The sequence below is a fragment of the Mizuhopecten yessoensis genome, unplaced genomic scaffold (assembly GCF_002113885.1).
Source record: "Mizuhopecten yessoensis strain PY_sf001 unplaced genomic scaffold, ASM211388v2 scaffold11133, whole genome shotgun sequence".
Classification (NCBI taxonomy): Eukaryota; Metazoa; Mollusca; class Bivalvia; order Pectinida; family Pectinidae; genus Mizuhopecten; species Mizuhopecten yessoensis.
The window spans coordinates 2,254,526-2,278,974 of record NW_018408896.1 but is presented as its reverse complement, the minus strand read 5'-3'; the positions used below and the strand labels follow the sequence as shown (position 1 = coordinate 2,278,974).

The 24,449-nt window shown below is 37.1% G+C and overlaps 1 protein-coding gene across 5 annotated transcripts in view; it reads left to right on the top strand.

Annotated features, from left to right (window-relative positions):
• The window catches only part of LOC110466430 (fibroblast growth factor receptor-like 1), an 82,719-nt gene that overhangs the window by 1,739 nt on the left and 56,531 nt on the right, over positions 1 to 24,449 (top strand). The window contains exons 1-2 of one of the 5 annotated variants that reach the window (XM_021522906.1): positions 8,764 to 9,288; positions 21,056 to 21,162. The exons of 1 other annotated variant lie outside the window; for it this stretch is intronic. The gene's annotated coding sequence lies outside the window, so the exon portion shown is untranslated. Of the gene's footprint in view, positions 1 to 8,763; positions 9,289 to 15,378; positions 15,502 to 21,055; positions 21,163 to 24,449 lie in introns of those variants that run through there. 3 more of the 5 variants (XM_021522907.1, XM_021522908.1, XM_021522909.1) reach the window with 3 other exon arrangements.

Genomic DNA, 24,449 nt, shown 5'->3' with positions numbered 1-24,449 from the left:
CCCCCCCATTTCTTTTTTTTATATAAAATACATCACAAACTCGTATGCACACATATTACGTCTCACAAAGACAGTACCACATCGCGTCCGTTCGCGATCCATCCCCAATCACCAAACATTGCAACAGCTTGCGTCGAGACGTGCTGGATACCGAAACCAGTGCTTAATATTGCGTCGAGACGTGCTGGATACCGAAACCAGTGCTTAATATTGCGTCCAGACGTGCTGCATACCGAAACCAGTGCTTAATATTGCGTTCAGACGTGCTGCATTCCGAAACCATTGCTGAATATTGCGTCCAGACGTGCTGCATACCGAAACCATTGCTGAATATTGCGTTCAGACGTTATGCTTCCCGGAAACATTACTGAAGTTCGTGTCCTTTATCACAGCATAACCACACACACTACATTCCATTATTACTGCATAACACTAGCAACCTCGTTCAGACGTACTGCATCTCCCACTGTACAACCTCGTGTTCAGACGCCCTCCTCCCCCCGGCCTCTCCCCCCATCTCCAAACACTATACAACCTCGCGTTCAGACTGCATCTCCAAACACTGTCAATCTCGCGTTAAGACGCACTGCTTCCCACAACACTGTCGAGTTCGCGTTCAGACAATACTACACCCCTACATATTGTACAAACTTGTGTTCTGACGCCCTTCATCTCCCAAACATTGTACAGCCTCGTGTTCACACGCATTGCGTTCACAAAACACGCATCAACCATGCTGCAAGACGCACTTTGTCATTTAACCCCTAGTGTTATAGAGATTAATAACGATAGAGTTCCCACAGGAATTATCTTCTAATGATCAACGTGTCTGAATGCATCACAATAGCATTTAGTATATACTGCGCCTAGACGCACTGTGTCTTCAAAAACTGCACATTCTTCTGTCAAGATGCATTCGTACCCAGACTTTCTACAACCTTGCGTCCTTTTGAAAAGTAAACACAATAAGGCCGCGTTTCCGCCCCGTCCGACCCCTGGCCATACCCAATATTCCCACAGTTTACCTAACACTCGAGTCGTCCAGAATTTGGACTTGGGCTTCTGAAGCATTGTGCGCTTTAAATAGGGTGTAAAATCTGATAAACTATTAAAACATATCAAAATAATAAAGAAAATGTTCATCAATATGGGATTTTATTGCATTTAGATTGACAAAAACATGTTTATATTTTATTGAAATTATCTTCGCGTGTTTAAAATAAAAAGTTATGCCAGCTATCGGTGCTGAAGTCAGGATTCCTTGGCCTCGATATCGACAAAGACTGTTTATTCGTGTATGTCATCTGCCAAGCTGCCCCTCCTCGAGTATGTAAACTGTGGTTATACTGAGGGGACGGGAGACCACCTGGTCAAATCGCTACAGCAGAATTCTCCCCTTTATAAGAAAACATAATATATTTCTACTAATCTGCAGATTTTGCCGAAAATATGTTACATGTCTAGGGTGCATAGAGCGAAATGTCATAACAAAACTGTCGACTCTGACTGTGACATGCAATGATTATATCAGTGGTGATAGCTGTCCGTACGACCAAGTGATAAACAATTAACTACATCTCTAGGATTGCAAACTCGGATCTCAAACACTTATGTAGGTCGACGATAGACTGCAAGGTTTTGTTTGTAAAAGCGGTTTTTCACGTTTAAATTTGTTGATAAAATAATACGAAGATTGGCAAAGTATGCCAATTTATTAAATATTTGATGATTTTCAATTCTTATAAAACGAGTCTATAGTTTATTTCTATTGTCTTCTTCCATTGTTTTAAGTCTGACGTCACAGAGGTGAGGTATTGTAATCTGCATAACAGAAGACCGAGTGTGAAGTGATTGGTATAAGGTCAACAATATCCTTTATATTACAAAGAAGTACGAGGCATTGTGTGTTTCTAGTCGACAGTGGTTCAGTGTATGTCCAGCTCTGTTTAACGACCCTACACGGTCCTTTGCATGTAATGCATTTGCCCATTCTTGTTGGCTTGTTTCAAGAACGATTTCACAAAATGCGTTATTATCTGTAGTGAGATATTGCTTCAATTGTAAAAGCAGGTGTGATCTGGTTTTAGAAATTGAATAAATCTATCTCGATTATACCAACATCCGACCAACCTTTGTTTCGATACATTATTCTGTCGTCTTGGTTGTTGATTTATTCTCGTGAAATGCAGTTTTATATAAATGCCGTAGTTTCCTTTCTAGAATATCAAAACATCAATTTGTGTTGTTTTTCTCTCAGCATGCAGAATAACCATATACAATGAAAAAAATGTGAGTTGAAAACAGACAGCAAATCAAAAAGGAGAGGAAAGCGAGATCGGAAGTGGACCGAAAGAGGCCGGTTGTTCGCATTCTGCTCTTTCATGTCAAAATATGTATATAGTTTTCGTATAGAATGACGTATATTCGAGGTATGTCCTATTTTTAGTTATATCCCCATACTAATGAGTTGAATTCCTTCCTTTCATGAGTTGTGTCCCCTTCTTTCATGAGTTTTGTCCCTTTCTTTCATAAGTTGTGTCACTTCCTTTCAAAGTTCCAGATACACCATCATATAATATTTATATATTTTACTATTTTTGAGTGTAAATGCCATTTACTTTTTGAGAAGAACTCTTTAGTCCTTCAAAGACAATACATTATGAGCTTAATGAGTCACGAAGCTTGCATATACATCTTGACGATATATTTGCTGTAAGTGTTATCCATATACCAGTATATTGATCGAAATGTTAAAAAATCACTTAACAGTGCGTGATTTAAAAGATAAAACAAGAAAATTATATAAAGTTAAAGCGTGATAGAAAATTATATAAAAGTTAAAGCGTGATCTATAATGCATCGTCTTTGCTTTCAACCTTTTTTTTTCAATACACCTATTTACCTATCACTAGCACTAAGGACTGAAGTCTCTTCACTTCAGTATTTAATTCAAACGTGAACCGACATCACGCCATCCGACTGTACAGAACCCGACTGACTGGGATATGTGCTGTTATTGTTTTCTCTGAGAAGATCTATGTCTTCTTTGGCGTCCATCATATCTAATAAAAGAAACAGTAACGTGTCTAGAATCCCGGAACTCTCTTTTGGCTTCAATATTCAATAAACGAATCGGTAGCGTGTCTTGAATTCCGGATTCCGTCTGATCCGTAAATCGATACACGGAGGTATGTTGAACATTGCTGTTGATTTCAAAGCTCTGTCCTCAACATTGTTTTGTTCTTTCATGCTGTATTCCATTTCATATACTAGACAACATTGCGTGCTTACTGGTATACATCTCAATTTAAAACCGCGTTCCTTTTAAAGTGTCTTACCTCCGACATTCACATATATGCGTGTCACTTGTAAAAGTCACCTTCAAAAGCACGTGCTTTATATTAATACGTCACGTTTAGACAGGTTATGTAACGAGACATACTGGTGTACTTACTGACAGTGAAGACAGAGTATGATGCAATTACATAATTGTGTCTTTTTACTGTAATAACATGATTTGAAGTCCTGACTCGACACTGCTAAAATATGATATTACTACCCAGTTTTGGTGGACGATACCTATAGTTTGACTACAATGACATACAAACTAATTATTGAGTTTCGGTGGGTGATACCAATAATTCAATAACAATGATACAAACCAAACATGCTTTAGTGGGTGATTCCTTCATATCTCATGACAATTAATATTATTAACAATTCGTTACAGACAACTTAAACGTGCATCTTCTTTATGCAATGTTCCTGTTATGAAGATGGAACACATATTCGCTATGATTGCCATCTGACAGCCGCTCAATGAAGCGATCACAGATTCAGAACATGTGATGCATCATAATACAGAATTGGCGTCACAGCCGCTGAGTGAAGGTGACGCTGTGTCTCGTTACATACACAAACACTGATTAATTGGAAATGTTTTAAAAGCCCATCAACACAAAACCGTCGTACAGGGCCAAATAGTGATAATGGATACTCTGTTGGTGTCAAAATGGTCACGTTTAGCGGGGGGTAAAGGTAAAGATAGCGATACCTACTCCAGCCAAACGTTAACGATGTGCAAACCACCACTTACATTTCGTCATAGGTTTAATACCCATTTATTTGGGAGGTGTACCATTTGCGAAGCACGAGATAACAGGAACATTATACTGTTGTTGCAAGGTATAGGTTCTTGTTAAAACCTCAAAAGCAAATGTTCACGAAATGATAGTGCCTAAAAAAAACTTATGCAGATCGATAATATATGAAAGAATTATGTCATAAATCATGATGCACTAGTTCTATGATAATGATAGCCCATGCTAAGTACCAAATCCTATACGGAGACGCTCCTCAAATCCAATACCCTGACGCTCTATTCATCCTATAGGGAGACGCTCCTCAAATCCTACACGGAGACGCTCCTCAAATCCTACACGGAGACGCTCCTCAAATCCTACACGGAGACGTTCATCAAGTCCTACACGGAGACGCTCCTCAAATCCTACACGGAGACGCTCCTCAAATCCTACACGGAGACGCTCCTCAAATCCTACATGGGGACGCTCATCAAATCCTATGCGAAAACGCTCCCAATATCCTTAACATCCGATACGCTTCCCGATCTCATATTGAGACGCTCCCAAAATTAAATTTAGGAATGCTTCCCAAATCCAATATGGAGACGATCCAAAAATCCTATACAGAGATGCTCACGAAATCTCATACGGAGATGCGCCCCTAGTAAACAGGAAGTAGACCGACCGCCATATTTATACATGATGAAAATAAATTTAGCCATCAAGCAACCTTCTAACCACTGAGTGCAGGTAAACCTACATGTGGATACGGCATCGGCTCTGACCAGTAACTGAAACACCGCAATTTACCGTCCATTTTTTTTCAAACAAGATGACTAAGCAACTCTTTTATTTCCTCGGCTGTGCCAACTACTGTTGTCAATATCCAGGGTTTATGAAATTGTATGTACGCAGGAATAAGCGTAGTATTGTCGTTTAATTTATTACCCTAAAAAATAACTATTACAAAAACGACAAAATTTATCAAGCACTGTTCCAGCCTTGACAACGGCACATTTTTCTAATCTAACAAATCTGCCAGACTAATTAAATATCCGTCGACCTAATCTGAACGATTTAATTTAAAATCAGTTTGTCTGTTTTTGACAAGTACAAGAAAAGAATTGCACACAAGCTTCCGTTTTGGGACCAATATCTGCACCGGAAAAAGGTCCGGAGCGGTTTTCAAATTTAATTTGTTCTCGGCTAGGATCAAGGAGGGTTACGACTCCGCTTGCAGTGTTTATCTTGGATAATGAAAGCATTGTAACAAATATTTAATAAAAAGCCAGAATACGTAGGATTATCTTTTGCAATTTCATTTCTTTAAATTCGAAATGCGGATTTCATTATATCAGTAAGGCTAATATATCAGAAAATTATTAAACCTCCATGTCGACATTTAGTGTATCGCTATGATGTCATACCTAATATTTTAGATCGTTAAGAGCAATTTATTTCGAATACAATACAGCAGCAGTTTTAATTTACGGAAAGATGGATGACAAACCCCAGATTACTTTCCCATAGCGCGGCTGTTAGGGTTTTATACGGCTGGGAACCACTGGACGCTATATCTCATTTAGGCCTGTAAAGGCGCTTTGATTGGATATCAAGCTTTTCGGGTTTATGTGCTTAAGCTTCAGGCAATTCATATTGCAAGCAATGTATTCCTGGTGACGGTAAGTGGCTAAACACGTGTACGGGGCACCAGAGTGTTAAATAGCAAATACTACACAAATAGACCAATAGTAACCTCCCCTTGAATGAGACTGTAAAAGGGAATCCCGGTTTTCGTTTTTGTTTTCTTTTTAGGCAGAAAGGCTTATGCTACTGCTTACTCCGGATAGATCTGTTTCTAAATAACCACCGAAATACCGGGGTTTTTTTTCGGTGTGCCACGAAGAACGTTCATAATCACATGTAGATTGTGTATGTATCACTGTATTAAAGTCGGAAATCTGAATATTTTCCGAGTATTGGGTTATTGGTGTGGTTTTTTTTTAAACAATCCAGAGCATTTATATCCGGATTTATTAGTGTTAGTCGCAATCAATCCAATACAACCTGTACAATGTTACCACGTCTGTTACAATGTCCCTCTGCAATCGGAAATGATGCGTCACGAAAATGGCATTCGAATCCGATCAATGAAATTTACCTTATGGTCAACGGGCGTAAATCCGCCAATCAGAGGCCACGGCAGCCATATTGAATCTCGAAATTTAAAAGTCGTTAAATCTACGAAAAGTATACTCCTTATGTCTAGTTCCACAACACAGAAGAAAACTGACTTGGTAAGTCTCGAGGTTTAACCGTTATTGCTAATATCTGCCAATCAGAGTCCAAGGCGGCCAACTTGAATCCCAAAATTCAAAAGACTATCCCTAGATAGTGTTTTACGTCCTATTAACAGCTATGGTCATGTAACAACGTGCCAGGTTTTGATGGAGGAGGAAAGCGGAGTACCCGAAGAAAAAACATCGACCTGTGGAGTGTACCTGGCGACTGCCTCACGTAGGCATCGAACCCTCGACCCAGTGGTGGAGGGCTAGTGATGTATATATATATATGTAACGACCAATAAGGAAAACGTTTGAACAGTACCTGTGACGTGAACGTAAAGAGATGTGATAAAACAATCGACGAATTGAAACAAAAACGAGTTCAGAACATGTCTAAACCTTTTCTTCAGGTTGGAAAGTATGGATTATGAAAAGTTCTTGTTACACAACCAATAAGTGTTTCTATGTGACGTTTCGATGACTATTATGGTATGCAATCTGTCACATTCATCAGACAGAAGACCAATGAAGGGTATGCACACAACGGTGTAAAGTGTGTACGAGTTGTCCATAAAATCGATATCGATTCGGCAATAGTTATTATATATGTACCGAAATGACTCGATTCAGCTACGCTTTGTTAAGTACTTGGTCATAGATGTGCGAGAGTCTATGAGCCCCCTCGTCTCGATTTAGACCTGACCCACTGCGGCGTATCCAGATGGCTTCCTTTATCTGTCGCTTGAACAGATTGATCTCTCTGTCAAATACTTTGGAGTTATCCCAGTCAATCACATGATTTTTCTGTGTGGCATGGTCTGTAATTGCCGATTCATTTATCTGGGACTCAGACTGCTTCCTTTCTGATCTAATGAATTTCTTTCCTTTATGGTTGTCCGTTTCTTGAGTTCAGAACATTTAGCGGCATTTTACTCGACGGTTATTTTAACTTCATTATTCTGTCATCGACGTCGTTTTCTCGTCAATCGTTGTTCGGTCAAATTTTAAAAGTAAATTTGAATTTTAACACGAGGATATGATGAGTAGTGGTTGGCAGAATTTTAGTTTTATAAGAAGCGGGCATATTGAACCAGTTTACTGTGCGAAGGCATACGGAATTAATTTGGGCTAAAGCCCCCGTAAAATATTGAGGAACATTCAAGTACAATATTGTACGCACAATGTGAACACAAACTTGTATTTGCGGTATTGGCCTTTTCAATGTATTTTCAATCCAATTGATAAAAGTGATGTTTTTCACATATTTACAGATATCAGAAGTGATTGGCACATTGTGAAGATTTCATTTTGGGTAATGACCAATCAGAACGGCAATTTCTATGGAGTGTCATCCAAAAAGATATTTCTGCATCTGCAGATGAAGCGACGTCATGAGAACATGACACCAAAGATCACGTTTTTATTCTCTTAGTTTTTGACGCAGTAACAGTTTCGTCGTTTTAAGTTCTGAAACATGTAATAAATGGAAACTTTTGTAGTTTTTCGGCTGACAACAGTTTATATTTCACTCGTATGGCAGACCATGATATACCAAGTTTGTTTTATATAACGATATTCCGCATACTCGGTCAAAAATGCTCGTATTCAATGGGAAACTGTCAAATATACCCACTATGTATCAACCTTCGACCAATTTAAGCCCTCGAGCTTAGCTCTCGGGCTGACTAATGTATCAGATTGGTACAGTATGTGACATGAAAACGGCTCTATATACCATCACACTGCTTTAAAATGAATTTTAAAAAAAACGTTCTAGTAAAAAATCAGCTTATTGGCGTTTACCAATAGATAATTGACAACGATCTATTTCCGGTCTGAATGTTAATTACCTGACTGAGAACGTGTAGTAATCATTAATATACAGAGACTAAATCTACAAGTCCCGAGTCCTTCATCAAATATAGCTCATATAAGTTTGAACACTACAGTGGAAGCTGGCCCATCAAAACTAAATAAAGATTGATCACTTAATATTTTTACTTGCAGTTCATCTTAAGAATTTTCTAATGTAAACGCTATCATCATAGCGAAATATTGCGATAATAGCTGCCATTTTAACAGGTTGTTCTAAATTGAAGCATCAATGCCAGCTATATGGTGTATGGAAATCAACCCTCTTATGATATACGGCCATTTTGAAATAACCTCATTCTCAGCTAACATAACTTGTTATTGTATTTATCTTATCTGGTTTATATAAAACCTGATAAAATGTCCCCACTTGTCCAGGGTTACTACGTACTATCAGCAAGCTTACGCGCTCTTTATCTTCCCAATGTCCGCCATGCCTCTCTGTTGATGAGCAGATTTACCTTATTCCCAGCAGTCCTGGCATGTTCCTGTCACGTGACACAGTCTGATCTCTCAGGGGACTTTTTATCCGTTCTGTTGTTCGGACAAGCACGATTTTAGACTTAAATGCGAAATAAGGTTACAACATATTGTCTTTGGAAGAAGAAATCAAATAATCTCCGAGAGATATTTTTCCGGCTGATTTAAATTTCTATTTATTTTAGTCTACCTGGAGTATGTGTAATTATTGTCCTATTTACTAGGGTGGTTAGTGAATGCTCTTTACAAACTGTCGTGTGTTTAGCTATGTTTACCTGGCAGTCCGAGGAAGGCTGTTCATTTCAACAAAAAAATGAACTTCGGACACTCCTGTCCACTCTACTGACCACCTCGCACATAAACTGGTGAAATCAGAACTGTATTGAAAAGATATCGATGGATTTATAAAAGTTGTGAGAGAAAACCTCGCAGCACGTGAAACGGACTGTTTTTAAAACTTCAGGTAGCCCTAAATTCCTAGTGTGACAAGATGTTGGATTTAAGTCAGCTTGATTGATTTGCGACTCGGGTGAAACATTTGACTTACCGACCCTGACTTCTGATTACAGGTGAGTTATGTGTGTTTGTATACACCTGTCTTCTGGATTTATCTTAAAATCGATAAAATTTTACTATGCTTTATTTGCTGTTAAATGCACTTACTGTTTTTCTCAACGAAGCATGTGGTTTGGATGGTTACATTAGTCCTGACTTTTTACTGACATTGATGTTTTAGGATGATGTTGGCGTGATAAGTCGCCTTTTGTTGATATAAAATGTTGCAGTGTAATATAATTTTATTTCGTGACTATTCAATTTTCGGAAGAAATGTGTTATTCAATTTAATTTTAGATCCATAAAGTAGCCAGATTGTAATATTACAATCAGTTACCTGAAATATGAAATAAATAATATAACAATGCGTAACTGACTGGTATGACTAGAAGTCAATAATGTTGGTTATGAAAACCCCACCAATATTATCCCTTATAATTATATAACAGGAAGTTGTAGATAGGCGATAAATCAACTTCCGGTTTCGTTTTCTCTTCACAAAGAAGCCCCGACCATACCCAATAGATCCCTTGAAAAGGATCCTATTGAAAATTTATTATAAATAAACGTGTGCTACCATGCGTACTTGTGTAAAACCCACCTAGATATCCCTGCAAAGATTGAAGATTGAAGAAAGTAACCTGATCAATTTCATCAAAGTTTTAAAAAATCGAGTCGAACAATGTGGTTTCTGTAAAGGCGACCTATGTGTGCAAAATTAAGAATCGACTTTCTATCTTTTCTGTTTCGTTTATGGAAGACTTAGATTGATCGGTGTCTCTATAGTCATACTTCTCTTTACTAAAACACAATTTTTATCTATCGTGCCAAGATCATTTGAACCATATATTGCTAAACAGTCAGTGGCGGATCCAGAGGTTTTTTGGGGGCTTCAGGAACAATCCCCCTCCTCCCCCACCACTACCACCACCCTGAGAATTTTCTTCAAAAAATCATGCATTTTCACCATTTTCCTCCATCCCCCCCCNCTAGCTTGTCCTGATGCCAGTCTTGACATCCGTTGTTATATGAACCAGGTATTATTTCTTTGCGCTATTGCTGTCTAGATTTCCATGATGCCTCTGTTGACTTGACCTGGCTTCATATGAACCACGTGTTAATCCCATGTGTTTATTCTATTGCCATTCAGCTTTCCGTGGTATTTGTCTTGACTCCCAAAAAAACATGATCGAAGTGCGAATCATCGGCATTTGCTTCCCTACACAAAGCGGATGATTTAACATTTGGCGTCATATATGGATTGTAGAATTACAATGTAATACGTATGTGTCTCATGAGAACACCGGTGTTAGATCTTAAAATTAACCTTGATATTTTGACCTTCAAACATCAAAACTAAACCCCGACACCGGCTTCCTTGTGACTCTAAGCGGCAGTGTCTCAATTAAGTTTAAAAAAAAATAAGAAATATTCAAAATTTTATCATGTATGTATTGTATCCATGTTTTACGTTAACATAAACATAGGATATCTGTGTGATTTGGTCCCGAATTCTCTGGGGTTCCGCTGACCCGTTCAGCCCTGTGTTCTGTCAGTACGAGCACCAGGCATGCTTTAGTAAACAAAGCACATTGATAGACTGACACATTTATAAGTACTCTACAACAAATGTAAACATCGCCCATAAATAATCTTATCCGACTCAGGAAACGCCAGCTTGCCAGAGCACGTGACCTTCACGCCGGAAGTTAGATAGCTACAAACCTCTGGAGAGCGAAAATATAACGAAACTATTCGTATTGTGTTGGGTATAGTGTAACGTATTGACACTTGAGTTAGGTTTATATTTTATTGCCGCCGATTTGGTTGTGACAGACACTATAATTGGACCGGAATGTAATGTGGATATTGTTTTGGAGAGTTTCCTGGATAAAACGATCCGGAAGCTGTCACAGACCCTGTAGCACTTGTTGACGGCGTGGCGCCATATTTTACAAACTTAGTCAGAATTCATAGACATGATTCAGTGCCATGTGGATGAACTCGGGACCCGTATGTAAACTAACCCAGTTAATTAGTTCATTCATGACATTTCCAGACTCCAATACAAAATAAAAAATGCAAAAAAAAAAAATGAAGGGAACCCAATTCGATACGAGCTCTGTACAGCGGGTGGTCGCTCATGTCTGTTACATGCTGGACTTCCGGTTTGAAAAGTTGGCCCGGCCACTTCCGAAATGTCTATCTGGCGGAGAAAATAAGGCAAGGAGAAGAATACAGTAACAATATGTGTGTTAGTTATCGAATATATCCTAGTACGTGTTAGATCTGGGATGTTGTTCGTGGATTCGCTGAAAGCATGCCCAGCCTCCTTTCTAAACGGTCAATCCTTTTACTCAGCTGGCGTTCAGTACAATGTCTGTCCATTGCTACATGTACAACACTACCCTGTGATCATCAATAAGAGTTTCTAAGATACATAGATAGTTAGGAAAAGTTTAATTCACTCAGAAAGAAATCAACTCGGATAGAGCCATACATATCGTACACAGATAGGTTTACTTTCAGATATTTAAAAAGATTTTTTTGTATTCTGTTTTAAGTGAAGTACAATTGAAAATATTGTTTGTATGTTATCAATATTTGTTTCTGTTTGATAAACATGTATAACAGTTATTAGATTTAGATCGCCACTTAATGGCTTTGTCTATGGAATATGCGCTATTGCTATCTAGATTGAAGTAAAATATAACACGTGATAGTGTATTTAAATATAATCTTCATTTGTTCTCACACGGATTGAAATCAACGTGCAAGAAGTACAAGCTACATGTCTGTACCGCAGAGTAATCGTTTTTTGGCTTTGCTATTTTCGAGAAACCGTTTGTCTTTCGAGCACCAGGTCCACGTGCGTTCAGACTATGCAAAAGTACGAGAAATGTTGATTGAGCTTTTTCATTGCTAAATTCCTGTGCACTGAATACGTCTGAGGTGAAAATCGACTGATACGTTACCCCATCCCTCAGTCTGACCCAGCCGTCGCTAGGCTTAGTCTATTGTTAAAATAGGATTCCAGAGGGAAACGCTGGATTTAGACTCGGAAACTTAAGTTAATAAACTGCAATGGTATACCTTCGTCAGCAACTGAAGATGCTAGACACAGGGGCTTCTTAACCGGAATTACAACAGTCACTGACATTGAACATTCCGACAGATCAGACGTTGTTAGAATATACCACAGGGACCTGAGAATTTATTACAGCTATATTTGGACCTAAAATAAGGTGTTAAGCATTTGGAGTGTCATTTTTTTTTACCGAAAGTCGATTTAAACCCCTAAAACATGTAAAATTACTCTGAACATCTTGGTTTAGGTCCAAATATAGCTGTAACAAATCCTCAGGTCCCTGTGGAATATACGTGTAATATTAATATATATATATAAATATGTGTTTAGAGCGTTATTTATGAGTGTAATATGTTGATATGTTCATGCGATATTAAATTCCTTTATTAATTGGAAAAGATCCTTTTGTAAATCAAAATCCTGTTAATAGTTTAAACATGATTCTACAAACATAACATGCATAGTTTATATTGTGTAGGGTGCAAAGTAGGTTGACGTATTTCTCTTTTATCTTACTAAAACATATTGTCCATTGACATCGAATCGAAATTGCAATTATTGTAAGCTGTTCGTATCTAAAGTTTCATCTCCTTTAAGAAATAATAGATCACAGGAAAATTCAGCGGCGCGTGAAATTGGTGTGGTGGCGCTCCGAATACAGATAGAAGGGACGTAATCCTAAACCGGTTCCATTATACCTAGGTAACGGTACAACATTACCGTCGTATAGAAAACAGGTTCATAATGCTGTCCTGTTAAGTTAATTCTGCTTCACAGGTATTACAAATAATTAGTAAACGGGCATTCCATTCTCTGACTAAGCCCTACTCTGGCCTGACACCTGTAGCTTTACCTGTGTGGTGAACGTTGCACCTGTATCAAACTTTTTATCACACCTGCGCGTGAACTACTTGAAGTTCGTAACTTTAATAAAGTGACATTAATACCATTCCTTAGACATTATATGCTACTTAGCCTTGTTGAGTAATCAGCGATATAGACGCAGTTTACGTTATGTTTAGTACAATAGCTTTTTAATCGTTGTTGAAAAAATGAAAATATCTTTAGCTCTGAAGTTAAGGGTATATGCTACCTACCTGTGACATGTACCTCCTTTACAAGAGACTTCCACACTAAATCAATAAAACGCTTAACACGAAGGTTAACTGACATTGGTTAAATAAGTGACACATTTGAAAGGAAAAGATTTATGAGGGAAATAACTCTAGCGCAAGCGATAGGTATAGAAAGTAACGTAGTATATAACCTTAAACAATAAAATGGCGAGTGATCTACCTTAAATAGAATTAAACTTTGTTGAAGTGTACAACATTACTTTATCAACTCTAAATGAAAAACGAATATATACAGACATTGTGTTATAATTAGTTGTGTAACGAAAGTCTGAAACAAATACTGTTGTACACAATATTTCACCTCGTGCATCAAAAGGTCAGTTTTCATTTTTGACAGAATAAATTAATTTTCCTTCAGTTAAAACATATCTGATTACACCCAAACGACAAATTGATATGTCATATCCCGGCTTGAATAACCCCGGGCGAAAATTCAAAAAGCTTTCTCTCGAACGCTGGTGGCAATTATTTTGTTCTAAATCTGAAACGTTCACAATAAATGTTAGAAGGTATGAGTCTTGATAAAATGGTGCTATCTGAGTGATTATCAAGAAAGTTTTGATTTATTGACTATAAACACAACATTAATCTAGGTCAAAGCAATTGTGTGCATTAAGACTGAAAAGTACCAAAGTAAAAATATCACATTCATATAATTGTAGTCTTTTGTCCATAAGCTGCTACGTTAGATTATAATTGTCGAATCACAACTAGATACCGACTCTAAGTTAAGTTAATCATATCATATATGTATATAATGATAAATATTATTTCACTTTTTGTGTGTGTATATCTATAAGATATATTTATCATATTTCAAACCAGACACTGAAAAATAAATTGTATATGATATCTTTTTTAAAGTTTCTCATTACAACTTTTAAATATGTCGGCGATCATTCAGCGAAATTTGTCTTTTATGGTTTAATTTTCATTGATAATATTTTTATTGTAATAGTAGGAATCGACGAGATAGGTTATGCTAATACAAGAAATATAGTACACGTGATGACATAGAAATAATATTCTATACGAAGTATAGTAATTATATGATATACAAAATATAGAATTAATATACAAAGTATTAGAAATAATGATATACCAAATTATAGTAATGATATGATATACAAAGTATTAGTAATTAATTATATGATATACAAAATTCAGTAATTAAAGGATAAACAAAGTATAGTGATATTATTATGTACAAAATATAGTAATGATATTACATTCAATGTAGAGGAAAATGACTTAAATATGACTACTCATAATCTACCGTGAACACCGAACCGTGGCACGGAATATATAATCCCATTACTAAACCTTTCTGTCAAAAACCCTTCTTGTCAATCTCAAATAATCTCGACCAAAACCACAGAGATATTTTCATTAATCATCTTAGCTATCGTTTGATATGGTTCATTATTGGACATGTTATCGTGAACAGATTTCAGTTTTGACGTATTATTGTTCTGCCATCAGTCACTATAACAATAACCTTGTTACAGAAAGAATAATATTTTCATCCTATTCAATCGTGAACGATCACAGCGCTCAACACAGTTAAGCCTTAATCAAAATGTTTTTATTTGTAACAAAATAATCAGCGGGGTGCCATGTCACGTGATTACCTGACACAAGGTGTCATGCTGTGCCTGAGGTCCGCAACTGAACTGTGACGTCACACTGGTCAGTTCTCTCATTACATATATTGTCCGAAATCAACTGAATGCCCACAGGTTGGTTTCTACTTCTCATTAACCGGCTTGTTCAGCTCATTGTCCGAAAAAATCTGCAACAAACGAGATTGGTTGATTGGATCACGCGATAATAAGTGGACTATAAACAGAATGAGATAACCGACTGAAAAAGAACTCGTTTCATTATTGGGGAGGTAACTGTGCTGAGCGGACGATTGTTTAGGATAAAGATAACGGTTTACTACTCGTGCACATACACTAACTAACGTTGTGTTTCGGAAATATCACATTAACAGTTCTCAGGTAAGTGCATTTCATTGTATCCTTAATCTACTAATACATTCAGACATGCCTATGCAAGAAAATATCTTCAAATTGTGTTTGTCGTTTTACTTATATCATCTATCTATTTCTGATTTACTAAAAATATTTCTTGTGTAAAAAAAGTCAAATATCGCATACATTACTTCAGGAAAGTTCGATCAAAAATATACTGCATCATTTAAATTTGAAACAAATTGCCCAATACATTTTTAATATATCAGAAAGCTCACATTTAAAAAAAAGTACATGAAATTTCTTAATATGAAATCGATGTCAAGTTGTATCCCTTCATTCAATAAGTGACGCTGAAAATTGCAAGGTATCTAAATCATTCAAATTATTTCTTTCTCTTTTTACAACAATTCGTGTAAAATACCTTAGAGGGTTATGAAGATATATTATACAGGCTAAATGAATCTGAGGACGTTTCTTGGTGACAAACATTGAGATATGAGGGATTTACGAGCAATAATGACAATTTGTAATAATCTGGCATTAAATCAGCGTTTCCGGTGTCACCTTTTGCAGCCTGACCGCTGGCTAGTTTTTACCACCTGTAAAAAAAAAACAGGCGCCTGCAGTCAAACTGTATACTACAATTATAACGTTAAAAAATTAACACATTCAGGATAATTAAACGAATACTAATTACCGGAAAACATCGTTTGTAATTGGCAGCTAATTATGCACCGATGTATTATGACATGGATACTGACGTCTGCTGTGATGTAAACAAAACCACAGGAAAAGTCACGGAGGACTTTACAGTCACACCAGAAGTTGTAATAAAGGTCAATCGAACACGCCCAGAATGGGATCATCCTATTATCTGAAACTACTAACGGGTACTGGTTTTCCGGACTTGGTTTATTTACACAAGTTTGAAATAATATTTAAATTTGTACTTAATCAGACTGCGAGTGCCAATCAGTGACCCTGACCAGGTGTGCACAGGTAAAACAGCTGAGGCTATAGAGGTGGGATTACGCGGGAAAGCCGAAATCCTAGTTTATCAAAATATTTATATTTCTGTTTAACTTCATGTGGGATTTTCAATCCGCTACAAGAATTATTTGTTGTCGACAAATATGCATGTAATGACATGTATTCTTTTTTTTAGCATAAACTGAGGATCAAACCATATCCTCGTTCGTATTAACTATAAATTGATGTAGGCAGGGGATGGTGTGGCGTTCGAGATTTGCAGGTTCAATTTGATATTTTTTTTTTACATTTTACACTTGTAAAAATATCAATGAAAATCTCTTCAACAGACTCAGACTGTTACTTGACCCAGTACATGCCACAAAGTATTGAAATTGTTCGCTCTGATAAGCTAATCTAAAAATACAACACATTAATTGTAAAGTAGATAAATAGCTCACGTATTTCACCTGATAACTACCTGTACCTGTACGTCCGACTACAGTCCTAGTGACACACGATTACAGACCTGATATGTGCTGATTAACTTTGTCAATCATACACCTCACAAAAACCATCAGTGTCGATGTATTATTTTAATTCCGATATTATATAATACAAAAAGTACCAGCATTGCATTTACTGCTGAACTGTTCTGTTGTCACTTGTCGGGCCATAGTCAGTAGTAGTCTTTTTATTTTGACTTTATCACAGAATATGTTCACATTTTTCAAATATCTTCAAAGGGAACGTGAGTCTTATTCGGGTGCCCCCGACGTCAGAGGAGGGGAAAGATGACAGAGTTAAATCATATTTTGTGCCCCCTGACGTCAGAGGAGGGAGGCAGATGACAGAGTTAAGTCATTGTTGGTGTGACGGGTTTACATACCCCTGTGTCCAAGTAACTTAGCAGTAGACCCGGCCTACCTCAACAGGTGCGCGCTGCTAAAGCGCTTCCATTTTTGCTCTCAATTAAATTTCATTGACAATCGCTGGTCAATGTTTGAACTGGGGATGAAATGCGACCATGAAGTAACCTTATATTGGACTGAGCATTGACAATGTATTGTGTTTATATACCATGTCCTTCATAGTATTGACATTGTGTCGTCCTAAATCAACTCCTATGTACATCGTGTATTTACATTACAGCGGCATGCTCTGTTACAATCAACTTAACGTCAGGTCGCAGTCGTTAGCCACGAAATAACGGGGAAGTGTCCTGCTGAAGGTATCAATAGCGGATGTAATGTTGTTTTTTTTTTTTTATAGAAATGGGTCAAACTTCTGAAAAGTGACGGTAAACTCCCGGGAATATATGACTGAGATGTGGTCTTACAAGAGACTGAGGAGAAATGAGGGGACATGGGGCCTTTAAAAATCCACCAATGAATTGCATGTCATTTAAGAATACATGACAGCATTTGGAGGGGACGTGTTTATTCCTCCATATAATTCGCCATTTTCTTTACACTGATACACCTCTTCAAATTAAGGTATTTAAAAATATAATTCTCTACAAAACTATACCGTTCATAAAGTTGTTAGGCTTGACAGCAATGCGATACCGACGCTAAGACTTATAACAAACGTTGCTTGATACGCCTCGACCATTATTTGCTGAACTGTTTACATATATCAGGAGATGTAAACACGACTGAAGGGCCTGTAGATTTATGTGTAGTCCTGATCACCGTGCCACAATTATCCCCTAATACCCACACAGGGTTGGACATTTAACGTGCGGCAAAACCAACACCGCCTCAACACCAAATCGCCCAATGATCATCAATGAGTCGCTATGCCGTCGCGAATGGCACATAAATTTTCAGATAGCTCATAAATTTGGAGTGGATGGAATAGTAGTATAGTTGTGGCACGCGAATTCAGAATAACGTTAACGGTTCAACAATATACCCCGTGTAGCTTCTTACACGCATCGTATACAGGGACTCCCAGCTTGCGTTTAGGGAGTACCCGCATATAAGACAATAGAGCAGGTAACCGGGCAAGACCCGAGGGGAGGGGATTTAAGAACAGACAATAGGATCGATTAACTTCAGTAAAACGGTTAATTAATATCAGTAAAAAAATATCAGATATTTGTGATTTGAAAACTATACGTTATGTTTATTTACACATATCTGTGATATATTTTTCATCTTCTTCAACCTTTTTCTTTTTAAGAAAACATAAGTTTGTAAAGCCATCTACTGCCTTCGGTAACATAAACGCGATAACAAAGGGCGAACCATCCGGTAAAATTTCACGTTGACGCTCTAGAACTATTGAGGGTGTGTACCACTATTTTACATTGTGGCGTTTTAAACAGAAATATCTTTTCCCCGGAGTGCATGCCTTTGTGAAAACCGGGAACCGTTTTGTCACGAGCCAATACAGGAGACTGCATAGATCATAGTGTAAGTGAGACACAGGGTTACAATTACAGTTAAAAGAAAAAGCCGTATATATTTTTTAAATTGAATAATCGGGGACGACCAGCGTATTACCGAGACGTCGGGGTTAGCAAGATAGCCGGGGAAGACCTTCGGGGACGGGTCGAGCCAAGTAGTATTAATTGGTCCTGTACTTTTGCAGGGGTAATTGAGATAATAAATGGCCGAGCTAGGGCTGTAATTTTCTTTTCCAGTCTGGTGTTTTGATGAAGATCCTCGCGGTGACATTCCAAGATCAACGGTCGGCTTTAGCTTGCTTTGCGCAATTTGAATAGTACGATAGTATATATACCACATATATCTATCCAAAATCTAAACTGGTAACCGACATCAATAGCAGTCAATAGCGGGCCATAATACAGGAATAAAAATCGCACTACTGAGCTAAGGGAGATAACGCACGGTCACAAAGGGAGATAATCGTTTCTATGATTTGGATTTTTTTACCATATGATAGAGTAGGAGAAGAGATAGGCGAAAGCACAGACACTTTCCGCAGCCAGTTTTAAAGGTTCTTCATATTTTACCTGAACCCTATTGTCATTGCGGCCGTTATCTAAAAAAAATACACATAAAATTTAATTATTTCTCCGATAAACGGCAAACGCATACGCCTGCAAGCTATATTGTCATTTTCAATGGCGAGAAAATTTGCATGAATGACAAGCAATGACGAGAGTTAGGTGTATATCATAAACGAAATCGGAATAACTAAATCTCATAAAACCTGTTCATTGAATAATTATAATAATTGTGTCATCCATTTTTCGTATCGCGCATGACATCGGCAATAATGGAAGAATACGGCAAAAATCTACCTCCTGCACACGCTTGACTTGGTTTGTGACATGACGTGATCAGGGTCATCAGAACACTTTAATATGAACCATGTTTATATGTATATATCCGATTTTTATGTAAGATTTGTAAATAGTTATGTTCGGTGTTTAGCTAGGGTTCCATGGTCTCACGCTGATAGCCATGGCCTGGGATGATGCTTTAATATGCATATTATATTGAATTTATACGGAATAAGCTGTTTGTTCCTTTCCCCCGTGGAAAATTAACGGATAGGCTATTCGTTCTGACATTTCCCACCATTTTGAAATGGACAAATGTTTTGGTGAGAGCGGCTAATGGAACTGATTATCTGAAGTAATAATTGACTAAATTCCCTCCAATTCGTATACATTAACAAATAACAATGCTATTCTATCCACTGAATAAACCTATTTTGCTTTTCCATAAGAGCGCACACAAGAGAGAGCGAGCGATACAATCTCGATGGGCCGTATAACCGTTCTGGATGTTTACAATTTTTCCGGTTTGTCATATAGGCATTTTCAGTTTTATTGTCATTAAAAAGACATTGACATATAGGTTTTTAAGAAAAACGGTCTGCATGTGAAATATGTGTGTAAGCTATTAAGTCTACAAAGTGATAAACTTTAATCACCATTTAAAGAGTTTACTATCGCATTCATTGATAATCAATTGTTCAGAATCTTAAACTATTTCAAATAGTATAAAAAAACCCAGCAGATTGTTTAGATAACGCGCAATGCTCTCTTAAATAGCACTTACGCCAAAAAATAGTTTCTATTTAAAAGGAAAAATTACCCCACAGAAAAAGGTCATTACGTAAAAAAGGCACAACAATAATGTAATAATTTATTATCTAACGGTTCAAGTGTCGCACAGTAAAACGTCATGTATTACCATTTCACCCGAGAGGATATCTATTTGACGACAGTGTTGTCCCCTTGGGTGACAATGGGACTGACCCAATCTCTGGTACCAGAATAAACAGACGACTTCATTAATGTGTCCTGTTGGAGGGGAGAGGCGAGTGTTTGTGTAGAGCTCTGCTATTGCGCTCTGTGATTATTGCAAATTTTCCGCTTTTGACCACCAAGAGAGACGTCGAGTGTTACATAGCGTGTACGATACGGTGGTAGTCAGTCAGCGAAGAGTTTTTATAGCGAGCGGCTCAGAGCTCCTCTCATAGTACTAGGCCGTCACGTTGTGGAGTGTTACACATGACTCGTATATCAACAAACGATGGAGTTTTGTGATCTTTATATTTTATTATAGAAAGACATTTATTGTAACGTAATTTGTATGTTATAATAGCAATTATCTCGGATTTCCAGTGAAATGAGGAGGATACTAGCTGCTGGATATAGCGTGCCTGGCCTATGATATCGGATTTTATGACTGTGTATTAGCGGCAGTTACGATAGTGGCTTTCTAATTCAAGGTAATTGTTTATTTCAAAGACGAGACGCCCCTGATTGTATATATTTATACAATATATTTTATTTAATCAAAGGAAGCGCTTTTAATGTAACTGTGGGCCGTGTTATAATTTGACACTGACTTATAAAATGTTCTCGATAAATAACATTGTTTAGATGCAATAAGGTTTGATTGAATGGAGTCTAATTGATAATATTATATATATTTACTTAACTTTACTTTTGTTAATATAGACCCGCGTCCAACTTATAATATTTACACAGCGATTTGATCGATATTGTCAGCCAAAATGCACGAAACAGAAACTTTAAATATTAAGACATTTTTCAGATTATACTCCTTAATTTGTTTGCTGTAAGATATATTTCTATATGTTATTTTTCTGGTGATCGGAACAATTTACAGCACTGTTTTTATTTAGGGAGTTTAAACCTGGGCCCATACTAGACTGTCTGTAGATCTATAATTCTACATAAACGTTTTATTAGGTACACGAAAACAACTCATCAATCACGCGCTAACACTTACCTTTGATATCAAACTTTTACCTTTTTGACGTCACAGCAATAAAATTACAGGTGTAACGTTCTTATTCTAGATAAAATGTCATTTAGCACGGATTAAAACATCTTACATTGAAGGACATTTTTGTCAATATTTGCTGACCCCACCATCGTTTTTAAATATAAAAATATTCTCATAAATTTATCTTGTTATGTTTCTCCCCTCCTGAGCCTTGTGATAATTGCCTTATGTAATCGATCAAATTAAAATATAAATGGGCCAAAGCGATTCGTCTTCTTATCGTTATAACACTGCCTGGCACAGGTGTTTCCGGTAAGACGGTAAAATTAGCCAACGATATCGGATTTAAAGATGATGACTTATTTTTTTATTCAAATTAAAACTACGTGAAACAATCGACAGATTTAATTTGCGATAGTTGATGAAAAAATTGCAATAATTTGCTACAATGTGTCGACCGAACTATCATTTTGTTCTGAAACATTGATTCCCCATGTGTGTGATTGATAGCTGCGTTTCTGTCCTGATGTGTAGTACTCCACGTGGCCTTCTAGGCTGTCACGGCAGGCTATGACTAAATACAGGTCAATCTTATGAGTAAGTGTCAATCATTTGCATAATTAGTACAATGCAAGGTTGAACTTTGGGTGAATTTTAAAATATTTGTGAGAGAGTAGAGAGTTTATACAAACCCTTAGTCCCCTCTTTGTCACATTTTGACCCCAGTGATAGGTGGACAGAACGTTAATACGTGATTTTAAGGGAGGCCTTTGACTAGAGAATTATCAGCAGATACAATCGGTATAATCTAACACCCTTTTATCTATCTGTGTCCACCTTAATCGAATCTGATTACTCCGCGCTCAATTTTCTCCGGGGCGAAATTATTTGATTCAGGCCGCCCTCGATAACAGTAATTGTAGGAGGAAATAAGGTAGCGTTGAAAACCCTGACCTGGGGCAGACCCGTCAAATATTGCTAACTACGTCCAGATATTTATAACTTATATATCAGTACTCGCGTGAAAGCCGCAACGAAAACATTCCTTGGATTTATACTTGAAACTAAGATAATTGATTCAGTTTTCGTATTCCAAATTTCTTTTTGCCATTGGATATATATGTTGGACGTTACATTGGTAAGGAATGTATCAAAGCTTAACTCAGCATTTGTAGTCAAGTAAGTGATTTTTTCTGTCTTTTTTTGTCATGGTTCCATTCTCTGTATGTTTAACATGTGGTAGTGATTTTATGTAATTACGTCTCTTAGTTTTCTCCACTAAGGATATCGACGAACCCACCACTGTTATATAAGATATTAATAACGTCAGAGATGAGTTATTACGATGTTGAATCTGTATGATTTATTCATCCGATTTTGAGTTTCGTTTAATTGGATTAAAAAGATTTAGATCTAGAATAAGATGCAGGAAAATCAATACATCAGCTTTAGTTATTTCATAATGGACTCGATTCCGGTCATAATACACCTTCAATATATTCAGTGTCTGATTTTATAATTGATATTTTAATTATTCAAAAGTCTTTTGAATAGCTTGATTGATATGTTTAGTGTGTGCTAAAGTTATAATCGTATATATAAATGCATAGAGAAGTTGTTTACAATATAAAGCCACATGGGGAAAACTCCATGAAAAAGACATCGCTGATATAATAAATAGCTATATACAGCCTCTATAAACTGTACCGAGTGCACTTTATAATAAAAACCATATTAAATCAGTTTCTTCTCCTGCTATTGAGTAAACACAATGCTCTAGCCACAGAAAGTATGGGAGTTCCGTCGACATTCAATCCCGAAATTCAATAAGCCGGGCCCCGGTGTAGGGAGACGTAAACCCGCCTGGACATTTCAATATTCATGTGGATTATAACTTCATTAAAGTCATGCACCAGAAAATGATGGAGTTGTAAATGGATTTAAACTGATTTCATGTTTACATTTGTCTACTTCAGTAGTTGCTGCATGCTTCGTAGACGATATCGAATCAAATGTAATGATTATTCTAGTTTACTACGAGGAGAAGATCGATTGTGGTCCCCCGTAGTAGCCGAAAGACTTCGATCTGATAATTCTAGTTTGTATACAGCGTATACAATTTTTCCCACGTGCGTTTGTGATGGAGATGAGTTGATGTGTACAAAGAAAACTCGTATATATTTATAAAAACGTCACATGTAACTTATTTATCTATCACTTAATTCTGCGCGAGTTCCCCCTGATGTAAGTACAAGCAAAAAATGTGTTTATAATCTAAGAAAAGTTGTAGGTAGTAGATAATCCATGTTGTAATATGGAAAAAATGTGTATATCTTTGAAAAAATGTACGCTAGGCAATCTCAATCAAATTGTAAATGGCTGGATAGAGAAGCCGCAAGTCTCGACACTTGAATTGGCTTGAAGTACCCCCTCGCCGTCAACGTTGATAGCGTAAAAATTACCATGCAGAAATATCGCACGTGCTGCGTTTTCGTGTTAAAAATCTCAAGTTAACTTTCCTTCAAATCTTGACTAAAATATAATATTTTATAGCTATGATGAAGAATATCTAGAAAATAATTACACGGTCCCGTGTCAGCCAAAAAAACAGCAGGAGTCCCTTAGCGGGGGAGGATGGAGTAGGGGTTTAGAGACGTGCGTTAATGGTCTAATGTGGCCTTGCTATTAGCAGGGACGGGAAATTCATTACTCGCGCTCGGCGGACTGGGTCTTCGAGCGTTGATTCGATAAGTATATATATAT